Below are 24,471 nucleotides of genomic sequence, written 5' to 3' on the forward strand. Positions count from 1 at the left end.
AAAGCTAATCATTCTTTTGGTCAAGGTAGCAAAATACCAAGGCATCTGTGCAATACATTTTCTAATTTACGTGTGTACTTCGCTCCAAACAAAATGAGACGGAAAGTCCTTTGCTTTCAGTAACATGCAGAGAAAGCGAGGGGCGCTGTCAGTGCTCCACAAAAGGATACGACCGTGAGCATTTTGAACCGCTCACTATCGAGCAGAACTGTACCTTAGCCTACATTTTGCATTCTGGATACGGGCTTTCAACGTCGGCCCCTGGCATTATTAACAATGTTGCACAGCCATTTTTGGTGTTGAATCAAGGTTTCCTGCCATCGAGTCTTCCTTTCGGCCACTATTCATTGGCAGAAGGAAAACTGGTCATTAAAGCATCTCAAAATTGCAGGTAAATTCCTTACGGTCTTCCTGGTTGTAAGAGATCGTGGACACAACGCAGCTCTCGTAGTCGGTGTAATGGTAGTGCGCTATGTAGAGGCGACACCGATCTGAAATATATATTGTAACAACATTTGAAAAATTACATATACTGCGCAATAAAAATTTGTTCATTGTTTGAGCCAATGAATTTTGTGCGTTGTAGGTTGCAGCATACTTGTGGAATGAATTATTAGTTAACAGGTGAAACAGGAACTGGTTGGATCGGTATTCACCTGCGCCCCAACACGTTGATGGCACTTTGCACAGGAACAGATTTCACACCCCTTTAGTAACAGCTTATAGAAACACAAAAACGTCCCCAAGTGAGACACACGGGAAAGCGTGCTACCGATAGCTGATTACTTTACTTGAAGTTGAGCCGCCGCGGTGGCTGAGTGGTTATGGCGCTCGGCTGCTGGCTCGAAAGACGCGGGTTCGATCCCGGCTGCTGTGGCCGAATTTCGATGGAGGCGAAATTATAGAGGCCTGTGTACTTTGCGCTGTCAGTGCACGTTAGAGACCCCCAGGTGGTCGAAATTTCCGGAGCCCTTCACTATGGTGTCTCTCATACACTGAGTCGCTTTGGGACGTTAAACCCTCATAAACCTTTACTTGAGGGTGCTCAGAATGTGTGGGCAGGCTGACAAAGAGCTTACCAGCAGCACGAATGAAAGCGAAGCCGAACAAGACGTTGCTCGGTCTGTTGTCACTACAGCTCTGTTTATTTTTTTTTAAATTTTGCCTACTTGTATTTATTTCCGTTGAAGATGATCGCATCTTCAAGGCGGTAATGTTCCAATGGGAAAGGTGCGGCTGCTCAGGCGCTGGCATTTCTAGAGGTATTGCGCCAACCGAAGAATACCAGCGTGGAGGAGGCGGCTATGGCTTCACAGTGCATCATGGACCGGCCAGACCACAGGGACGACCCCAAGTCCAGCGAGATAATTTCGATCAGTGGGGACGAATCAACGATCGTGGACTGCGACGAGTTGGTGTCGCTTATTACCGATGTGGATAATGAGGGCTTCAAAGTATTGAGTCATCGGAATCAAAGAACGGCCGGGATCCCGGCGGCCGTTTTGTCGGCCAAGAAAGGAAATGAGTTAAGAGATCTAAACCCTATCATGCTCCTCGCAGCCATTCAAACACTGCTAGGATCACCTCCGATTCGCAACCGATTCACCACGCTAGGGGCTCTGAATTTAGGTATCTCAAAAAAGGAGCAGTTTTCCATTCGTCAGAAGTGCTCTCAGATTCGTGACATGGGAGTTAATGTCCGTTTTCCCCATTCTGGCATGAAGAACACCTGTTTTTTAAATTTAAGAGTGTGCCAAAGTGGTGTTCGGAAAGCGGCCGTCTTGATTACTTGAAGCCGCAAGGTGTCGTGCACGCGATACGAGCAGTGCGTCGTCACAGCGAAAGGAATGGGCAGTGAAACATACCAACACTGTCGTGCTGACATTCGGTCCCAACACAAAAAACTGACCTACGGTCACAATGCATGCAGTCCTTGAGTTGACTCAAACTCCTCACCACCGTTTGAGGTGCCACTGATTTCTATTGGGTGAAATGGTGTCTAATCATCTATGAAGGCTACGAAAAAGATCGGTCCTACGATTGAAACGTCCAGTCAAATAAAAAAGTTACTTTTAACGATATATATATATATATATATATATATATATATATATATATATATATATATATATATATATATATATATATATATATATATATATATATATATATATATATATATATATATATATATATATAGGGCTTGGTTATGTTCTCCGAATTCCTCTATCACCTGATTCGTACTGTGAATGTGTTCTAGTGTCAGAAGCCTTTACGAAAACCTGCCTGTTAATTTGGTTGATTGAAATTTAAGTCTATCTTGACTCTATTCGCGGTTTCCTAGTAAAACCTTATAGACAATAGACACTAAGCTGATCGCACTGTTATTTTTCAAACTCGGATTAATGACATCCTGTCGGAATGAAGTGGAAGAAATGGGATTGAGGAGGGCATGCAATGTGAAGGCAAGATTACTGTTGGTCATTAAGGGTAACGGAGTGTATTTCAAGTGAAGGCAAGCGTAGCAGGGGGTAGCATAAATATAGCCGGGCAGATGAGATTAAGAAGCTTGCGGGGACACGGTGGCCGTAACTGGAAAAGAACACGGTTAATTGGAGAGACATCGTATTATTTTTATTTCAGCGTCAGACGAACCACAGAGTCTGATGCTGGGACAGAAGCTGAAGGCTGGTAGTGCCTGACGAGGCCTCTGACCCTAAACAGTCCACAGCGGTACAGACACAATACAAATCTTAGAACAAAGGAATAAAATGTGCCTCCTGTAATCACAAAAGGTAAAAAAAAGCTAAAGAAACTAAACAAAACGCGCAAAAAACGCGGTAGACGCCTTTTCCCTGCAGTGGGCGTAGTCAAGCTGATGATAATGATCGTGATGACTAATTTTTCAAGCCCTTGACATTTTCTCAGTTATGGATTAAGAGCTCCTTAGTCAGAACTTTTTACCTAGTTGGTCGCTGCACCGAATGCACAGTGCATTCTAAATTGGATACCGATATTGAGCTGCCGTGTTCAAAGCTCCGTGTTTGGCACTAGGCTGATAGCTGTTGTATAAAAGAACTGGCGCTGCTACCTACCGAAGTCATACAGAGGAAATGGGTAAACAATTTGTAATATTTGTCGCATTTACTCTGAATACCTGCAATGTTCCCTTAGCACACAGTCCAGAATGGGAGCGGCTTGAGTATAATCGTTTTCTTCATGTGTCACTATTGCCGTCTTGTGTATGCGTTTATCGGCATTATTATGCAGGCGCATAGTCAAGCGGAATGCTTCAACTGCTACAAAGCCCCTTCTAGGCACAGGGAGCGCGGAGGCTGGAAGGATGGAGAAAAACATTCCTCGGCTAAGTGGGCAGGATAAGCTAGATGCAGACGCACACGAAAGTGAATAGGCAGTAAGGGCCGCTGAATGTTTCCCTAAGGGCTGAGAAATGTAGCCGATCGTTGCGGGACGCCAACAAAGAGAAGGGACGATGGACTTCAATCACACTGCCAAGGTAAAACTGAATGCCAAAGGCATCATGTGAAGCCAGGCCATGAATTCCAGGTGCGATGCCCAAACTGCGGTGAACTATTGAAAGTGCGCTGCGCCCCGGGCATTGCATGCCCTAAAGTACGTCATACCTGCTTTGCAAAGCATTAGATGTTTGCAAATAGTCTCAACGACGAGAAAGACTACAGAAGTTTTCCTCTTTCACATTCACCAGCAAAAGATGATATGCGTGTCTGACATCGTAGGAATCTCTGATTTGTCACAAAGAACCAGGTGCACAGTTTAAAGGAAAGCAGCTTCATTTTCACGCCGACATCCTCCTCAAATTACTGCGTCGTAAAAAGCTATGTGTGAGCTAAACAAAGCACTATGTATTGAGCTCCTAGATTCTATGGCCTAGGGCATCCGAAGGCAGAATCAGGCGCAGTGTCTTAATGATACGAGTTCATTATACGGCAAGTTATCGGTACCTTGTTCCTAAGAACTTGAAGGCAAGTGACATACTTCACATACCGGAGTCATGAGTTTGCGTAGTAACTGCGCACATAATGTCCGCTGGAGAGCTTGAGCTCATTAAAACAAATAAAACTATACTCACTTCCGTCAAGTAGAAAGTAGACTTGGTCCGATGTTGTTCCCTCAGTGATGTCAAACGTCACTTCTTTGACGACGCTAAGAAAAAAATCATGCGAAAATATTTATACATGAATGCCTTGAAGTTTTAAGGACGGCATTAGTAACTGTTTACGTATTTGTGTTCGTGAGTTGGACAATACAACCCACTAGCACCGCAACTAAACTAGAAGCTTCAGGTAATAGTTCCCAAGAATAAAACATATGTCTGGTTGATTGATGTCTGGTTGGCATGCTTAAGAGAAGTGATTGAAAGGGGGGGGGGGGGGGTGTATTTCTCTGGTAGATACCGCGTCGCCGCTACTTCCGGCATTCGCGTCTTATTATCTCGTAACTACGAGACTCCCTTACTAGGCTGCTAGCCGAAGACAGTGTTGCACAGGCACTTCTTTGCAATCAGGACCCCGGGACATGTTGGCCGATAAGCGATTGCTCTGCAGAAAATGCTACCTGCGGCCTCGATGTCCATGGGGGCCTGCATAGGCAGATGGAGATGGGCATAGCTACAGGCTGGCTACATTTGACTTTCTTTAAGCACGACGTGATGCCAAACGCCTAGATTCCTGTTTTTACTTCCTCAACTCAGAGGTACGCATGCAAAAAGCTTCAGTATGCACTCAAGAGAAAAGATAAAATGCAATACGTTTTTGGCTTTCTTGTTTAAAACAGTACCATTTCTAAATACTGGTTAAGAAATCGGCCGTAATAAAAAATTTGAGGGTATAGTGACAAGTCTAAGAGGTCCTCACGAGTGATGGTCAACAGGGCTCTTGAAATGCCAGACGTTTGTGCCCTCCTTGGCCAGCCCGTCGTAGTATGCCAGGGTGGTATGCAGACACTGGTAAGCTGGATTAGGGCTTGACACGTACGCTGCTATCAGGTTTGGTAATGAGGCCATCACCTGCAAGCACAAATTCGATGCTCCAAATCGATAACAATCAGGCTAAATTGCGTTTGTTTTTGAACGATGACAAAGAAAATATCTGCATGATGGCACAACGAGATTATCTTAATAAAATAGGATGGGGCATTTCAGTTCCGCCTTAAGAAAATGCAGAGATAGAGTAATGCGTTAATTCCCATATAAGCAGAAGGTCATGCCCTGCTTTTCATTCATAGATGCCTTGGAGTCCTTATAACCCTCCTTGCGCAGTGGTGCAGCTGTTCAGCGATGCTGCACCGCCATTCGGTGACAGGTGTTCCCAGTGGTGGGCCTTCTGTGGCCCAGGTTGCTCTTCCTGAGCGCCTAATCTTCAATATAACTGACCCGTACTACGGTGGGCAGTTTGCTGCCTATCGAGTGAGCAGGTTGTGATGACGCCGGAAGGTACCGTGACCTAAGTGGCCCACCTGCCTGTGTTGCTTCCTGGGGACCACCTTCTTCGAGTCAAGCCTGTGGTTTGCGGTCAGAACATCGACGTGGACAACGCAGACATCTGATTTTCGGGGGCACGGAGCCTATAACACTCTACCGTTAAAAGAAGCAATGACAGAATAAAGTAAGCATGTTCGCTTAGAAGATATGAATGGGTGAAGTTGTAAAACTGCTGCAAAGTTGTTCAGCTGTTTTGGAGATTTCGATTCGGAGTAACAAGGTATATCGCTTAACGAAGAACCTGCGAATAGTTTCAAATTTTGGGGTGAGACAGACTGTATAAAACTTTCAAACGATGGCTGCCTCTAGATACAGAACATTTATAGTATGACACTCTGCCGAAATATACTTAATGTTGTTTTTTGATTATACAGGGGCAGCCGTAGAGGTCAGGTTTCTTTGTTACGAGACGAAGAGATTGTAGGAGCAAAAGAAAAGAATGCGGAGAGAAAAGTGGAGAAGAAGAGACAGAAGAGATGCGCCGCTCCACTTTGGTTGCTTGGAACGCTCCAGCTGCTAGTGACGTTATAGTAAAACTGCTTACAGGGACACCGTGCCCACGATGATTTGTTCTGCCCCTCGCCAATTATCTCAGTCTGCCTGTCTGCCTCAACACTTACTTTTTTCAAAACCGATCATTCACAACGCATTACCGCGTGCCACTCACAACCGCACCCGAGAAACACAGCGAGAAACACGAGCATTTCACACTACCTCTAGAGGCTACAGAAACTCGGATTTTTATAGCCGGTAGCGGCTGTTTGTTCTCTGATGTAGAATGCCTGCCAGATCACCATGGTGTCGCCTCTTATGTCGCAGTGTTTTGGACCAGTCAGTGGGGGTGAGTTGTAGTGACGTCATATGAGCTGGGCACTCAGTGCGGTGTGATGCTACGCAGACGAAGCAGAATTGGGAATCGTAAACTTCCCAGCTGTTCAAGCAGAAATTCAGAGAAGCAGCTAATGTGCACATTTAAGGATCGCAACAAGGTCTTATAATAGGCTCCAAATGGTTAGTGAAAGAAAGTAAAATTGCAATGAAGAGTACGCAGAAGTATTAGGTAATTGCAGATACTAAGTTGCTGCTTCTATAGCATGCGATAAACAATAACCACAAAAGTAGCAGTTCCTTAGTTTTCACACGGCCCTCCTCTTGCCACAATTGCATGTCATGCGCAAACTAAACAGAGTAACTGCTTAGAAAGATACAAACGGGGTGACGAACGGAAGCGTAGGAATGAGTTGGATTCCCGCGGCGACAATAATGGCGGCGCCATTCAAAGCAGGAACTCTCGTTTCAGACTTATTTCGTCGTCGTTACTGTCTTTTTTAGTGCGCTCACAGCCCATAAATGGGCAACAGTCTTTCACTACCTCTCATTTCGCCGACAAGAAATCGTATCAAAGATGAATTCGGTTTATTTTTCATTTACAGAGACGATTCTGCCGCTACTAGGCTTAGGAGGCCCGTTTTTTTTTTCTTGACAAAAATGATTGCCGTCCCAACAACTGGATGGTGCCACTAGGTGCCACTTATCGCTGCGTCTCTTCACACGCTGAACTAAAAGAGTTTAGTTTATGAGGGTTTAGCATCCCAAAGCGAATAAGGCCATGAGGCACACCGTAGTGAAGCGCTCCGGAACATTCGACCACCTGGGATTTTTTAACGTGCACTGACTTCGCACATTACACGGGCCTCTAGAATTTCACCTCCACCGAACTCCTATTGCCGCGACCGGGATTCAACACGTGTCTATCGGGACAGCAGCCGAGTTTCATAACCACTGAGCAATCGAGGCGTCCACTGAACTAAAAAAGGAAGCGTTAGAAATGTCGTCACATCCCGTAAGACACCTTCCTTTAGCGTACGTAGGCGTGTGTACGTTCAAGGTACTCAGACAGCGGCGATTTCTAGCGCTTTTTAGCCATATTTTTGCACTCCACTGTGAACGAGGCAGAATTTGGCCGGCGGCGAGTTGCGCTCGCTACCGCCGCCGAATGCCCAAGTGTGAATGAGTCATAAGGCCAGTGAGAGCACCGCCGCTATTCATCCTGAAGCAGATAGACTCTGTTGACCCCCGCCCCCCCCCCCCCCCCCCCCGCCCCCGAAAAACAAGGCTTTCTGGAACCGAAGTGACCGGCAGTTGAGAAAGTGCATAAAAAGTACTACGAGCTTTAATACGTGTCGAATGTGAATTGAAAGTGTTAGCGTTAATCAAATATAGTACGTAGTTTCATTTCGTGGCCGTTTGTTTTACGAGCTAATGTGATGCTCTGCAAATACCGGCGACACTTGGAAAAGTGTTGAGAGGCAAACATTTTATTCCCCGTCGCCGTTGCCCGCCAGTAACAAAAAAGCTATGTCAGCCACGGCCTTAACTATTGCCCGCCAGTAACAAAAAAGCTATGTCAGCCACGGATTTCTTTTCAACAGGCCGCAATGTGCGGCTGCCATTTACTATAAATAAGACCACTGTATCTGCAAAAACAAATCGGTAACATGTATTTGGGGTAATTAAGTTCTGGCCGTGAAGTTTACGTGGCTCGGCACTTATATTTTGGACAAAAACACAATTTATACTGCTCTGCGTACGGTTTTGGGCTTACTGTAACTTGTTGAGAAATCATGACACTAAAGTAACCACGATTTGCTCTAAATAGCAACATTTATTTATTTATTCATTCATTCAGCACCACCCCTAAAGACCCTTCTTCAAGGGTATTACATAAGGGGGGCTGTGTAAAAACATGTACAAGGAACATCATTAACAAGCAAAGGAACAATAAACAGGCTGGGTTAACATAGAAAAAATAATTAAACACCAGAGAGTAACTAAAAAGCAGGCGATAAAAATATAATACAAATTATCGGTTTAAAGAAAATTATTAGGCATAACGGAGATGTAAAATACTGCACTGTACATATTAGACACGAAAAGAACAGATGTAAGCGCAAAAGTACAGCAGCTGGAAAAATGGAAGGATTCAAAAATTTAGAACACTACAAACATTTCAAATGCCAATCAATATCTCTGTGGATGAGAGAAAAAAAATGTGGAGGCGTTAGATTCAATGGCTATGTGCGCTGGTAAATTGTTCCATTCTATGATAGTGCGTGGTAGGAATGGCTTCGCAAATGCAGATGAATGACACGAGATGCGTTTAACTTCGTGCGGATGGTCGAGCCGCGGAAAGAAGGTTGATTGTGATTGGAAAAAAATCGTGGAGAAGCGAAGTATGGTGATACAGTTTATGGAAAAGTGCTAGTCGTGATAGTTTACGGCCGTAAGACAAGTCTTCTAATTCGGGGCGATACTTAAAGGCAATGACGCTGGTGGTGTGTGAGTAGTCTGAAAAAATAAAACGCGCAGCACGGTTCTGCAAGGACTCAATGTTAGCTATGAGATAGGCTTGGTCAGGATCCCAGATGACTGACGCATATTCAATCTTCGGACGAATGCGTGTGATGAACGCGAGTTTTTTCAGGTGCGGGAGATCCAGTCTGAGGTTATGCTTATGTGATGCTTATGCTTATGTTCATAAAACTGCGAGCGGTAAACCCAAGCAATGTTCGTGTTTCGTATATATGGCTTCTTTTATTTCCTGCTCTGCATCATCTGCAGTGTGCCCTGGTTATAGTCGTGCTCGTTTCCTGAACCAAAGGTTGTGTGGTAGAATCGTTGTATTTTCATGTGTGTTCATTCCTGTTTCCTTTGTTGTAATATCTAATGTGCTGACGGAAAATATTACGCTGGAAATAACTCTTCGTTTTCATTTTTTCTTCAAATGGCTGCTCCTGGGGACTAACTGTTGCACTGCTCTCCTAACAGGTCAACAGCTAGACCATTTGAAGTTAGTCCCAAAGGGCCCAACACTTACAACCTATGCAATTATTCCTAAAAAGGAATAAAGGTTACCCTAACCCCTACACTAGACTTCCCTCACTTTTTCTTTCTTTACATTTCTTACGTACACCCTTTTGCTCTCTACATATATTTCTATATTTCTACTACTTCTCTTTGTGGCCTAACTTTTTTCGCCCACGAAATCGTTACAGGAAAGACACACAAACACATTACACATGGGAATTGCCTTTCCTCTCTTCCTCGCCCCTCTTTCTCCCGCTTTTTCTGTTCTTCTTCACAGATTTAATCTTTCTACCTCCTCTCCTAGACCTTCCGACCTTTTCTCGTCACCATCTTCCCTGCGCCATCGACAATGTTTCTCTTTCCATCTCTGCCTCTTTTCTGTTTTTCTTTGTCTTTCCTCACAAATCATATTGTATATTTTCGTACAAAACTTTTTTTTAAATTCCACCTTAATTGATTTTCCTGCTTTAAATCAATAATAAAAGAAGCTCTCTGAGGCATCACCATTGCTCTGGGCTCGTTGAGCCTGTGGGACATTATGTTACCGTGTCGAACTTTATTTTTCCAATCGGCTTTTTCCACTAAATTTGAATTTTTTTCAAAGTGGGCCCTCTTCATTTACATTTGATTGATTATAACCTGGTGATTTTTCGGGAGGCGCAGGCTGCCTCTCATTCCGCTTTAATTGTGCTGTTACTTTCCTGTTTTGGGCATGGAATGAGACTTCGATTACACTTACCGCGTTAACATCTGTGCGTTAACCTACGCGCCTAAGCGGAAAGTGTAGGCGCCGCGTTGTTCGCGTTTCTTTCTCTCGCAGTAGTACGTCCTTGAAACACGGTTAGGAGCAAAACATCTAATCATGGTCACAAAGTGCCCATCATGGTTATGAAGTGCCAAGAATTATACGCGTTACTGTTATTGCCGGAAAACACTTTTCACTCCTACTGTGGTGCGGCCTCCCACGTGCATCACTTCAAATTGCCAGCCACCATGGTAGATCTGCAGTTGTGGCTCTTGGCCGCTGTGCCTAAAGACGCGAGTTCGAGTCCGGTCGCGGCGACGGCAATTCGATGTAGGCGAAATGTTGTGGCCACGTGTACTGTGCGATGTCTGCGCACGTTACAGAACTCCAGGCGGTCGAACTTATCCGGAGCCCTTCACTACGGCGTCCCTCATAGCCTGAATCGCTTTGGGACGCAAACACCATAAAACCTACAACTTCACATGAACACACTTTGAGAAAAGCAATCACCAAATGAAAGCACGTTAAAATAATGCTCTATTTTAAAACGAAAATTGTTTATACGTCTTTTCTATTGATGGCTAAAAACAGCACGTTAATGCATTAGATTGCCACTAGAAAGGAGAGAACACCTCTCACATTTTGCATGCATTTTTACTGTCGAATATTCCACTCTAGTGGCAGCTTTATTAAGAGTAATGAATTAGAGCACATGGAAATAGAAATATAAATTAAGTGAAGCACTTGGACTACTAGCAGCACTACAGTTCTGAAATGTTAGCTCGACCATAAATAGAAAACATTCTATGCAATACCCTAAACCGTCCGACAAAGGGCGTGTAGTAAAGATCTGCTCTGACCCCTGTTGCGCCTCAACCTAACGAGATCAGGCGCATGTGTTGCACGAGCCAGTAGGGAGAATAAGAAATGAGAGCCGTTTCAGGTTGCTTGTGTTAAATGCGAGATATGCGCGCTAACACTAGCAAGTGCAGTTACTCTACCTTGGCTGCTAAACTTGGGACTTAAAATCCGCCTTAAGGGTTTGACACTATACAGGGAATGGGTTAGTTTCCATAAATGTAGAATTGATCATTCTCGACTTTATATTCATAGATCTTTAGGAGCCCTTATACCTCTCCTTGACCTGCCGGGTTCTAGACCAGACTTCTGGACCAGACCTGCAGTCGCCACCTTGCTGGATGCAGGCCGCATCTGCTACCTGCCGCACCGAATTAGAGTTGCCCACCAGTCCACAAGACGCCGTCGCCTGGTGAGAGTTCATCCGACTGGTTTCGCAGCCGCCGTCACAATCGCCTACTTAGGAGCAAGCTGGCCAAACCCATGTAGACATTGCAGGCGTAGCCCCATTACGACCACAGCTCTGGACTTTCGCCAGCTGACCAGGCGTGCGAGGGCAACCCAACCGCGGCCTCGACCATAGTAGCACCGTAGCTCTTGACCATGGCCCTCTACCTGACCCAGTCTCTCAGGGCGGCGAGACCATAAACCTGGCCTCCAAGCAATCGCAGCCGGAGCCAAGGAGCCGGTAGACCCATTTCCCCGCAATGGCACAGCAGCGCGTAGTAGGGAGACCGAGGCCAGGAGCAAAATCTCGATATCACCGTCATCGCGTGGGAACCTAAACCTTCGGATCAGTTTGTTGGGAGGGGCGTGGCGGGGATGTTATGCGATGAACCATGGTGGAGCCAAGGAACTTCGAATTTCGATCCATGGGCGGTGCAGAAGAAAAAAGAACGTTGTTCCTGCTTCTGTGTTCGGGTTTAGGGAGGCTTCTTAAGCGGGGCAGAATGTGGGATACAAGTGTACTCCAGTCTGCCCCGGAACGAGCGCCAAGGATAACTAAATAAAATTTGGCAGAGACAGTTTTGACTCCTCAGGTGTGAGAATAGGAAAGATTTACTGGCCCTGGGTGCATTGATAACGAAATATTCATTGGTCATGCATTAAAACTCCTTTCTACGATTTCTAGGAAAACAGCATCGTACAGCGTTCCGGGTGGTGTCCATGCGCATATGACACCGCTCGGAACACTGTACGACGAGACGCTCGATCACAGCATTGATATGAAAGTCTGGAAAAGCATACAGTCGAAGGTTCATGTATTGGCGGTGGAATTCCTGTCACAAGCTAGCCTCTAAACTTGTCTAGCACTTGTAAACTTATGAAACGACAAACCGCATATTACCACCCGGAACACTGTACGGCAAACGGTTTCGTCATAATTTTGGTACGAATGCCGGAAAAACTGGCAGCACATGTAGGTCGGCCAGTTTGGAGCGTATATCTAGACGAACGACATGTATAAGATTGCCAGAACTGGTGATTCTAAGCTTGCTCTGTGCGTCGTACGGCCGCTTGCTGACTTCACTCTTTTTTTCTTGTCATCGCTGTAATTTTTGACTACCATCTGCGAGTATACACAGACACATGCCGCGGGCTTTTCTCGTAATTGGGCTAGTAATGCTTTCACATTAAAAATATTTCCTAGACAGCGCTGCCATTGACTATTTCGTCTGAATCTGCTGGACACTGCGACTCTGCGTCACGTTTTGGGGAAACTTCTCGCATACGAGTAACGCCTGCGTGTAGCTGGCACGGAAGCCCTCCTTCCCAGCAGACTTCAAGACGTAGTTGAGGCATCAACAGAGAAATTAGGCACTTACTGCGCCGTTTCCTTGCCTCAAAACCACTAATTCAAAAATCCGCTTTGTTTTTACTTATTCGTGCGGCGGTGAACTGCCAGAAACGTTCTTGGTTGGCGCTTTGCATTCTCTGCATTTCGAGACTCTCCCCTTCTTCAAAGTCCAAGAAAAGTAAAATTTTGCGGCCTACGGCATGCTACGCCTGGACTATCCGACTGCGCTAATGCATACATACTACACAGTGCTTCGTTGCCATGGCTATACATAGAGGGTTTTCAGTAAGCAAACATTTGTGCACCTATTTCGTGGCGCTTCTTTTTGGTGACGTCGACCAAGGCTGTGCCTAACTGATCAACGTCAACTTGAAGCGAAACCTAGTCCAACGGTGAAATTTCGCCCGACACCACCTAGCGTCCAAGGGCGGCGTGAATGACTGGATGCACTTAGTGCTAAAGGCGCTACTGTAAACGATGTTCCTGGCTTCCTTTTCTTACCAGCTGCTTGCGAAGGCGTTTCTGCTGTTCTAATTCCGCGTTTGTGCGCGCTACTTTTCTGCAAGCATGGCGGTGTTGTATAGTCCAGGAGGTTAAGGCGCGCTCGCTTTAACTTTAGCGTCCCGGTGGCGGTCGTATGTTTGCCCGGTGGAGCGAGCGGCATTCTTGCCTGAGTCAACTGCCGTCTTCGCTTCGGCGCAATGTGCGTATTCACCTCCTTGTATGTAGAACCCCTTCCAGTTGTACGTGGCAGTGATGTTCGGCTCTTTGGCGCCAGTTGAAAAGCTCGTTGCGCTCGCCTCTTCTCCCTTCAACCTGCCATGTACTGGTACATAGGTTTTTATACTGCGCTCTGCCTGTTTCAGAGTGCGCGTTTCTCTCACCCATAGAAAAAAGTGAAAAAAGTAACGTAGAGGCAGGCACAGTAAAACCAAAAATACCAACGCTGAAAAAAAAAAGCTTCAGCTGTAAGCTAGCGTTCGCGTTCGTCCTGGTCGCCGTCGGCATTTTACAGCAACAGCTATTAAACGCCCGTTCCCGGATTTTGTGCCGTAGTAATATGCCGTAGTCTGACGTAGTCGTCGGCTTAACAGGTGGGTGAGTTGACATGGCAACCAGGCGGAAGGTCATTACCGCGCGACTAGGAAGGTATGACGTGAGCGAAGAAATGCGCAACCGGTGGTTGGTTAGCACAGGAACCATCTGAAGGGCGGCTACCATGGAAGGAAGAAAGTGTCTGTAGGGTGGAAGAATCACCAACCGAATGATGGTTACTCTGGAAGAAGGAGGGCATGGCGAGAGCGTAAAAAGGCTCAGTCTCTCGCCGGTTGCCACGGATATAACCCGGAGGGTAGTTAGCAAGGAATGACGAGCAGAGTTGCCATCGAAGGAAGCTTAATGGCGAGAACGTAGAAAGACATAACCAGAGGATAGTTACAACGTTAGCCGTCCGGCAGGTGATTACGGTGGAAGGAGGATAGTATCGTGAGTGCGGAGTAATCCCCAACCGGAGGATAATTAGTGCGGAAGGAGGAGGGTGTGACAAGAACGTGGGAACGCGCAACCATTACTTGGTTTCCATGGAAACCAACCTCAGGGTAGTTACCTTAGGAGGGGATGGGCAAGGCGAGAGTATCAGAACGGTTACCACGGTAACCATCCGGACAGCGTGGTTACCGTGAAAAGGGAAGAAAGGGCATGGCTAGAGGGAAGTAACGTAGCACGGTCCATTTGTGGCAGTTGCTGCGAAATGCGCCGTCCAAGGAGAGGATCAGCGGAGGCGCTCTGCTCCTTGAGCGGAAGAATGGAGATCATGCCTATACAAAAAACGGCTGTATGTGGAAAACTAGAAAGATCACCCTAGGACAATACACATGTGAGGTCGCTGGAGTTCTCTGCCACAACATATCGATAACTATAAATATTTTAATAGGTGTCGCTGAATCTCGCGGTGACGAGTCTTAACCGTCCTGTCAATCCTTTTTTTTTGCTTTCTCTTATTTATCCCTTTCTGTGGCGCCATGTAATAACAAATTTGCAAAGCGTCTTCACTCGCTGATACGAGCAGCATTGCGCTTGCTGCCTCGTGGGCAGCGAGTGCTCATGAGGCCATTAGAGCAAGCTGTTAGCATCAGCGAGCTAAGGTGCCTTGCCAGTTTTTTATTAGCTCGAGAAAGACCACCGGCCGGACTCGACCTGAGCCCGTTCAACTCGAACCACCATTTTTGCTATTCCACCTCTATTATTATACCTGACATTGTCATAACCGCATAAAACATGAGCGGAGAGTTTTGTCGCCAGACGCTGTCCCGGCATTACCACTTGTATTCCTTCTCCCAATGCTAAAGAGAATAAGGTAGAACGCCTGTGCTGCTATTATAATTATTCTGTAAAGTCCTTCGACTAAGCGATTCAAAGGGCTCGGCTTTCTGAACCGAAAAATACATTTTAGGACGTGTGCACCATGATGAAACATAAGCATAAAAAACAATAGAAACATCTCAAGCAGCCTTATGGTGGGAGCTAAGTGGTTATAGGCACTCACTGGCATCTTTAAGTACTGGGGTCGAACCGCATGAACGACTATACCTTCCTGCACAGTTAAAATTGCTCGAGTTTTTTCATGGTGTGGATTGACGGACGGACAACAATTTGCGGATAAGCAGAAGCAATCGCTTAGGCTCTAAATATATTCCTGCACCAAAAACATTTAGGAGTACTAAAGTCTCCGACGTTTTCCTCAGCGGGATTAACTGTTGTTTTCTGAAAAAACTTCCACTTCGCTTGCTATTTACTTTCCTTTTGGCATTACCGTAGCGTGGAATCCCAGATAACCCTCACGATCATTTCACCGGCCGTTCCCGTTTGAGATATGTGGTTGATTAAGATATGAGCTGCCAGAAATAGACGCAGATTTGCTCACCTTGAAGGCATCTACCGGTGCGTGTTTCTTTTCCTTTTCTTTTTTTGTCTTCAAAGTTCGAACTGGTACTTCCAGCGGTGGGGATTTCTTTTCATTTTCTGGTTTTGTCTTGAAAGAATGAACTGGTACTTCTAGTGGTGCAGATTTTTTTGCTTTGAAAGCATCTACCGGTGCGGACTTCTTTTCCTTTTCTGGTTTTTGCTTGAAGTGAGAGTTGGCAGCGACGATGAGCAGCAGCCATATGTACCCTCTAACCAAACTGATCCCCATCTCGACACGCGACTCTCTGTGGGTGCTGATCACAGTCCAGACTTGCCTTACCGTCGCTTCCCTTAGACAGCAGGGCATTCTTATATCTCTCAACATTCCGCGTACTTTTTTGAACCTAACGGCTTAGGTCTTTCCGGCGACATCCATCCTCCGTTAATTGGAATGCGTTTTGAAATGCGCCCGGCGGAAACCAAGCAATTTTATTTGACACTAGAAATTTTCACCGCTGCGTGCTAAGCTAGCCCGCCTGCACTTTAGAAGAGTTGAGATTAGGCATTAGCGTCAAAAGCAGCTCGTGCACTAACAACCTTAAGCGGTGGCTTTTTTCCTTTGACAGCCATTTCCGCTTATTCATTGCTGGAGACACGTGGCTGGCAGAATAACCAAGGACGAGAGGATACAACGAATGATGCGAAGCGGTTGTCATTACATTGACGTTAATGGCGCCGGAAACACAGACACATGGATGAAACCACAAACGGCACGTGCTAACAAAAATTGTTCGCTGCTTTCTAGCTAGTCTCACTCTCAGAATAACTTGCTAGAAAGCATTTTACACAAACATTTTGTGGTTCTTACTTTTCAAGCCCAGTATTTATGTGGTTTGCATTGAGACTTCGCGAAGACCAACATGGACAAGAGGGGTGGCCTCGCAAAGCGGGGAGACACTACAAGAGCGCTTTTTGGTGTCTCCCGTTTTCTCCATGTTCGTCTTCACGCTGTGTGACTGAAAGCATGAAATACCAATTCGCCCAGCAACTAATTTTAAGCAAGTCTATCTGGTCACGGGGGCTTCTTTACTGTTTTAGTGAAAAAAATGCCACAGTAAATCTGAATTTTGTAGCCCCTTATCGGTCCATGAGAGCGTCCAAATGCCACGGGAAGAAAGTAGAGGCCAACACTTAGAAAAAAAGAGAAATGTGTCGTTTGCAGCACCAGGAATAGTTGCACCAGTAGTGAAAGCTTGCGAAAGAAGGTTGTCGCTTGTAAAGTTTAGGTTCATGCCTTTAATTTGACTCACCAATGTTGATGGCGCACTCGCAAGGCTGACAACGTGGCCATGAGCCGCATGAGGAGGTTTTAAACACAGTATAGCCCGAACCTCTTCGGGGCTTCGTGCATTTTATATCAAAAAGACACACAGTGAGTGAGCTTTCTCGAACGCTTTGCAAACGGACAACGACTCCTCTAAAGCGATTACCATAGCACAGACACCACAGATAGAAATTTCTTTATGCTGGCCATGAGTTTTTGGTTTTCACATTTGCCCTCGAATTTTATAAGAAAAAAAACAGCAATCGTTCCCAGCATTTCGTGCCTTCTTCTCCTTCCCCAACGTCGTCTTCTACCACTGGCCATAATATAGAACCTTGTTTGAGGCAAACGGTTTCTCTCTTTTCAAGTAGTTTGTTCCTTCGTTCAATTTCAGCAGGTTTATGGTCGGCCGCCCACGTTATTGGCGCGCCACTGTGCAGCGTAAGGGATGTCATGTTCACTTTGAAGCTCTGGCTCACATTGCAAAATGGGCAACTTGTAAGCTGATCGTGCTTCTCTTGTGTAAATGAGTGCAGAAAAAGTAGTCAAAGTGAAGCCAACGGCGCGCGAAAGCTCTGGCTGCACATCAACTATGTATAGGAGTTGCCCACCCGGAATGGCAATGCTTCTTAAAGTTTGCTATTCATGTATCACAAGCTGTGGATTTGATCTGCGGGAATAAAGACGTGAGAATGGGGGCAACAAGTACCACCTACGAACTTTGTTTAGTCGAGCCCATGCTACCGGATATATCACATGGATGCGGATGGTCTCTAAAGTATTTAATAAGCCTAAAATTGCCCAATGGCTATTTTCTTAATGGATGGGACGGCTGTGTCTATGAACCGCAATCGGAACAGTTAACAATGTGCTCCTGATGATCTAGCATGTTTCCGGACTTTTCTCGCTGCAGAGAGTGGCTCAGTGCCTGTTAGTAGGGCATTTCGGTAGTTTTGCACATATACATAATAGCGTTTCAATATCATTAAAAAGGAAGCTTTTATTGTCAAGTCCTAGAGGACTTTACACAAACTAGAAGTGAGGCCATATCGGGTGATTTTATTTGTCTCAGGTCCTTTGCTCATGAAAATGAGCTGCTAACGCTGTGCAGTGGGCTGAACCTGGCAAACATTCGACGCAGTATGGTTGCTCCGGCATAAGCTTTTATAAGCAGTTTTAAAAAGTAGCATATTATGTGAACGGTTTATACAACTTTCGTTTCGGTCATAACATTTACAGGAGGCGCTTGTTACCTTTCGTTGGGGCTAAAATAGAAAATAAAATTTCATAGAACCAACAACACACACCGATCTTTCTGTGCTCATTCATAACGACGCTGTTTATTTAACCAAGGAATGTATCATAAAATGCTAAATGGTGCTGGTGGCATCATTGCTCCCGAAAATGATCGTTTTATAATATGGTAAGGTTTGCAACAGATTCGTCACTAGCCATATAGCCTACTGATCCGGATGGCTATCCAGAACCGTATGTATCATTTTCCGTGTAATAAACATTCTAATTGTGATATGCGCGTTATTTGTAGTTTGTATGAATAGATTATTTCTAAAGATCACGAAGATTTGAAGGCAAACGAACATATAGGTGCGGATTCACAATCAGTATATTTTTGTTTAGCTCGCCAGATTGTGTGAAACTTGGCTCCATCCTCAACGGCAGATTCAGTGCCCACATAAGGACCGCAATTTACAGATGATGTTTCTAAAGCTCTTTCGTGTTTGAGCAGTGGTTTCCTGAGCGGGGGTTTCGACATGGATGCTTGAGATATACAAAGCTGCACCAAGTGCTCACATAGACTTGGCTGCGCGGCCTCATCCCGTTTCAACGACGGAGCATGAGGGATTCTGCGCGGACGAGACAATACCTGGTGCTTCTTCTTGGGCGCTGTCTCGAGAGGGCATTCTTCGTGGTACATGCAATGGTACATTGATGTGGCTACGCAGCAGTATCTGGACTTGAGAAGCGCGCGAACTGCCGTCGATACTAACGTTACTGGGCATCGCAGAGTCTCGTCACATGACAGGGAGCTACTTATGCAACGGTGGCGCATACTTCCAGCGGGTTCCGGTGCCGACAAGAGGGCCGCACATTTACGTATGCTTTTTCTAGGGGTTGGTGCGTTTTACAAGAAAGATCATGTCTTCAAAAGCGGCACCAGAACCCACAATCTCTTTGAAAGCACTTCTTTCTGTCGTTGCGGCTGCTTTGGTAGTGTGCGCAGCAGCGTATGTGTGTGTTTTTAAAAGCGCGGTCACTTCTCTCGGGTGACGTGGAACAAAATATTTACCCTCCTGATAATATTACTAGAATTTATGAAGCTATGATTGCGTACCGAAAATTTTGGAGGTACAAGAAAGTATTCTTAAGGAACTGAAAGGCTCTTCGATAACATCACAAATTACCAGATGACCAAATAGGATCGTTATCTTCAAAAATGGGTCTGCTCGAACAATCGGTAAAGCACCGTACTTGCAAAGCAGGACGACATCGAATATCCCTCACGTAGAAATAATGTGCTCTTGTTTGGCGTCGCTGGTACCGAGAGAGAATCTTGGAATGATTCAGAGGCTAAAGTGATAGCATTCTGCTCATTAAAACTTGGTGTTACAATTGGTCCCTCTGCAAATGAGAGAGCGCACAGGATAAAAAAGTACGTCGAAGATAAAAAGAGGGCAATGATCGTTAAGTTTAATTTTTCAAAGACAAACAAAAGCTTATGTCAATTGCATGAAGTTTGAAGGGTGCTGATTATTTGGCGAGTGAAGACTATTCCCGCAATGTGCAAGAGTGAAGGAGCAGGCTAAGCGCGTATGCCAGGGAACTAAAATCTGAGTACATAGTGAAGTTCAACCAACTAATCATTGATAGGAAAAACTATGTTTTTGAGAGCGCTGCAGATTGAATTCGTGAACTTGTGGAATAGTAATACTCTTCCGTTCTCCGGCGTGGTGAAAATTGTGCGGAGCAGCCTTCTTTTCTTATCGCTAGTTGCCGGAGTCTCAGGAGCAAGACTGCTAACTTTGCCAGCATTGTAGGTTTGTCACAGGCTGACTTTGTTATTGGAACCAAATCCTGGCTTGACCACAATTTAACAAGTTCTTAAGTCTTCCCTTAGCTATACACAGCATATCGAAAGGACAGGGATGCGCATAACAGGGTAGTGTTTGTTTTCGTGAGTGAAGCGGTATTCAGAGTGTACCATTGCACCATGTTCATGATTGCGCAGAATCAGATTGGTGTAATCGAATTTTGGCTAACGAATGCAGCCTTGCTGTCGGGTCTCTATGCAGTTCATCAATTTTAAACAGCCCGGATGCATTTCAGAGCGTCTCACAATCGCTGTCATTGTTAAAGTCAGTTATGATAACTATTGCAAGCGATTTTAACATGCCTGATGTTGTTTGGAATAACCGCGTTCACATCGAAGGCAGTCAATCAGCGCTTCAATACGACTTTACGAAATGATCCGTCACTATCCATTTTTCCTGCATGTCGATTTCTCTACACATTTATGTAGAACTGGCGCAAAGGTATTGGATTTGTTCTTTTGGAACAAGAATTGTATAGTTGAATCTATTACAATCGCACTACCGTTTTTTGTAGAAAATTAGCACTTCATTCTAGGCGTTTAAAACAAATATTTTTATATGTGAAAGGTGACTACGATGCTATAAAATATGCACTAGTTGCCTACTTCCCTTTGTTCCCACTTACGGCGAAACATCTGGTATAGACCTCTTGTGGGATACGTTTAAGGAAAAATTTCTCTATTTTGTCGCAGCCTAAATACTTTCCAAGACTGGGTCAGGCAAACAGCGCACTTACAAACGTTGATATCAAGGGAATTGCGTACATCTATTAGAGTCATTCACGAAATGAGCTGCAAAGCATGATCAATGAGTAGGCAGGCAGAGCAGAACAATAGGACTTAAAATTAAATGCTCGGAGGTCTCGCAAAGGAACAGCAGTACACAATTTGTAGCGAGGTGCTGGAAGGGGTAAAGGAATACGTTTACTTAAGCAAGATCCGGATCATGAGGGGGAAGTAACTAGAAGAATAAGAATGGGATGGAGCGCATATGGCAGGTTCACTCAGATCATGGATAGGAGTTTACCAACATCCTGCGAAACAAAAGAATACAAGAGCTGTATCTTACCGGTACTCACGTATGGGGCAGAAACGTGGCGGCTGACGAAAAGGGCTCAGCTTGAGGACAACGCAGCGAGCCATGCAAAGAAAAATGATAGGCGTAACGTTAAGAGGCCTGAAGCGGGTTGAGTGAGTGAGGGAACAAATGCGGGTTGATGACACCCTAGTCGAAATTAAGGGGAAGAAATGGGCTTGGGCAGGCATGTAGTGGTAGTAGTAGTAGTAGTAGTAGGTGTTTAATGAAGCTAAAACAAAAACGAAGGCAAAATATTTCTGCTAACCTCGGCATCTGCCATCACAATGGCGGCGGCACCTGAGCTGGTGCGGCGGATATAAAGGATAGCAGGCAGTTTGAGAAGTGAAATGCAAAAGGTCGGCATGTAATGCGAAGACAAGATTACCGCTGGTCCTTAAGAGCAACGAGTGAATTCCAGCAGAAAGCAAGCGTAATGCGGGCGGCAGAAAGGTGGACGGATAAGATTAAGAAGTTTGCAGACAAAGGGTGTATGCAGCTGGCAAAGGACAGGGTTAGTTGGAGAGACATGAGAGAGGCCTCTGCCCTGCCGTCGGCGTAATCTGGCTGGTGATGATGATGATGTTTATCACAATATGTGCTTGCTAGAGGCATTTTCCAGATCCACGTTCTGTACTATAGGCTCTTATTGTCTTTTATTAATGATGGACTACCTCATTAACTCATTTTGGAGCATCTGTGATTGGCAAAATCTTAAAGATAATTGTACATAAGTTTATAGAATGCCTACTCCTGCATAACTCTAACCAATTCAGCACAAACGAGCATAACAAATCGAATTAAATGAACAGCGGCTAAAAAAGAAACCGAAATGAATTCTTACATCAAACGCGAATTAGGAACGGAGATTAGCCACGGTATGCCTTGAATGAAACGGGGACACACACGGCTTCATAGATGCAATGTTCAGTAAGAAAATTACATAAAAAACTTCTCTTGCATTACTATGGGTCGTACTGACAGCTGTTACCCGCACTCGGCAGCAGCGGCTCTACCGAATCCTGCTTACGCCACGGATCGGTGTTTGTCCACAAAAAGTAATTAGGTATGCTCTTTCTTGATAACCCTTTCGTTAGCCTCCACGTTTCCGCCCCGTAAGTGAGTAAAGGTAACATACAGCTGCTGTATGCTTCTCTCTTAAGGGATTCTTGAAGGTATTGGAGAGCGCTATCAAAATAGGGCAAGGGACGAAAACACAGGACGAAGCGCTTTCTAACAACTGATTATTCTCTGAAGAAACATGACTATATACACATAATAACGTCATATCATAGACAGAAAAGGGAGAACGCACGGCGCTGACAAGAGTGATATGAAGAGAAAATAAGAAAAAATTAGAACAAATAAAAATAAAATTTGGGCAAAATAAAAATAAAAATAAAACAGAAAAAAAAGAGAAAAGAAAGAAAATAAAAATAAAGAAACGATCAACACGTGCCCTTACAACAGCCAAAGATTACTATTTTTAAGGTAGGTTAATTCAGTTCTCCCTAACATCACCGAAGGGGAGCTGACGCATTGCTTATCTGGAGCAATATGCATAGCCAAAGTTTCGATAATTGCACGTTCCCGCCTGTTTCTGGCCGGACCTATTACCTTGCTGTTTTTTAGCATCGAGGTTCATTTCTTCCCTCTTCTGTGTATGATATGACGTTATTATGTGTATATAGTCATGTTTCTTCAGAGAATAAACAGTTGTTAGAAAGCGCTTCGTCATGTGTGTTCGTCCCTTTCCGTATTTTGATAGCGTTCAGCATTACCTTCAAGAATGTATTTCCAACTTGCCCCAGTAGTAGCTCTTTTGGCTCTTAAGGGATTTTGGTAAACTGCATTCATGCGCTGAGAGAACCTTCTATAAGCGCTCCACACCATATTGGCTGTGGTTGTAGGCACAATCTTTATCAAGATGCATGTGTAAGCAGCACGGCCCTATCGCTACTAGGGAAAGAAGTGGAATTTTTTGATGAGGAAAGTTGAGGGTACAAAGAAACTTGTGAGGGACTGATTGTCGACTGTTTTACTTGCACTGCATATTTTTAGCAATGCTTCATGAATTAAATTCAATTGTTATTTCAGCGCGGTGCGCGTGTGTGTGTCTCACCGTTCCGTCCATTTCTTCCAGCGCTAGTTTTGATATAACCAACTGTTTCCGATTTGCTCTGCGGTATACCTGTCTCTTCTGTTCATGCTTGCATCGCCTCTACATTACACCTAGGTCGCGTGCGGGAGGAGGAGGGCGGAAGCTGCTTTAGTGGATGCCGTGTGTGAGGTTTTAATCTAGTGCGTCGAGCTCAATATAAGGAATGGATAGCCAAAACAGGAGGTTGACCTCTATCACAGAGGTAGGCAGTCATCTTAGAAAGCGACGGGTCACCAAAGAAACGCTCCCACCTACGCCGTCGAGGGATTCAGAATGAGCTACAGAAGTCTGTTGATGACCGTTGGAGAGCGCGTAAAGTTGTTCGTATATATTAAATCATGTCCTGTCGACGGCGCAGGGTCGGACATTGAGCGACTTCAACCTTCTGGCACCTGTCTGCTCGCCTGCCCCGTGCGCCCGGCCGGAGAGTGAGAGAGTGGTTGTACTGTCGACGTTGTACTGTATGTTGGCTTGCCTTGGCGTGAACTGACGAAGAGACGCGGCGCGACCTATAAATGAATGACGTTTAACACCATAAGTCAGCCCGCACCGTACTTTAGCATTTGGAGAAGTGATCCGGCAAGTCTCTCTGGTCAATGCCACTGCCGCCCATTCACGGAGGAGCGATGGACTGCGTGACACTCTTCAGGACGGCCAAGTCATAAGCGTCTTGTAGTTGTACTGACGCAGCGCCTAAGTGAAGGAACTGTATTTCGATTTGTGAGCTTTTCTGATGTATTATTTCACTTCTGTTGCAACAACTCTTTTTTATCATAGCCTCTGTTACGGACTGTGTTGTAATTTTTCAGACAACACTGTTAGCGCATATCTATGAGTGGTAAGTAATTCTGTATTGTAACTTTATTTCGTTAAGCTAGTTTTATTACAGAGAGCTACTAACTCCGAGCTGTTCTCTGACTTGTGACCAGTGAAAGCGAGACACAGAACGACCACCACCAATGCGAATTTGTACATGGTTCCAGGCTGAGCATTACACTCTGAGTCGTTGGCATATCCTGAGAGACCAGAACTTTTACCACCTCATTCCTCAGAAATGCAACAGCGCTCACATTGCCAGTGCGCATGTGATAACTTCTGATTTCGGCCTA

Source organism: Amblyomma americanum, chromosome 5 (genome assembly GCF_052857255.1).
Source record: "Amblyomma americanum isolate KBUSLIRL-KWMA chromosome 5, ASM5285725v1, whole genome shotgun sequence".
Lineage (NCBI taxonomy): Eukaryota > Metazoa > Arthropoda > Arachnida > Ixodida > Ixodidae > Amblyomma > Amblyomma americanum.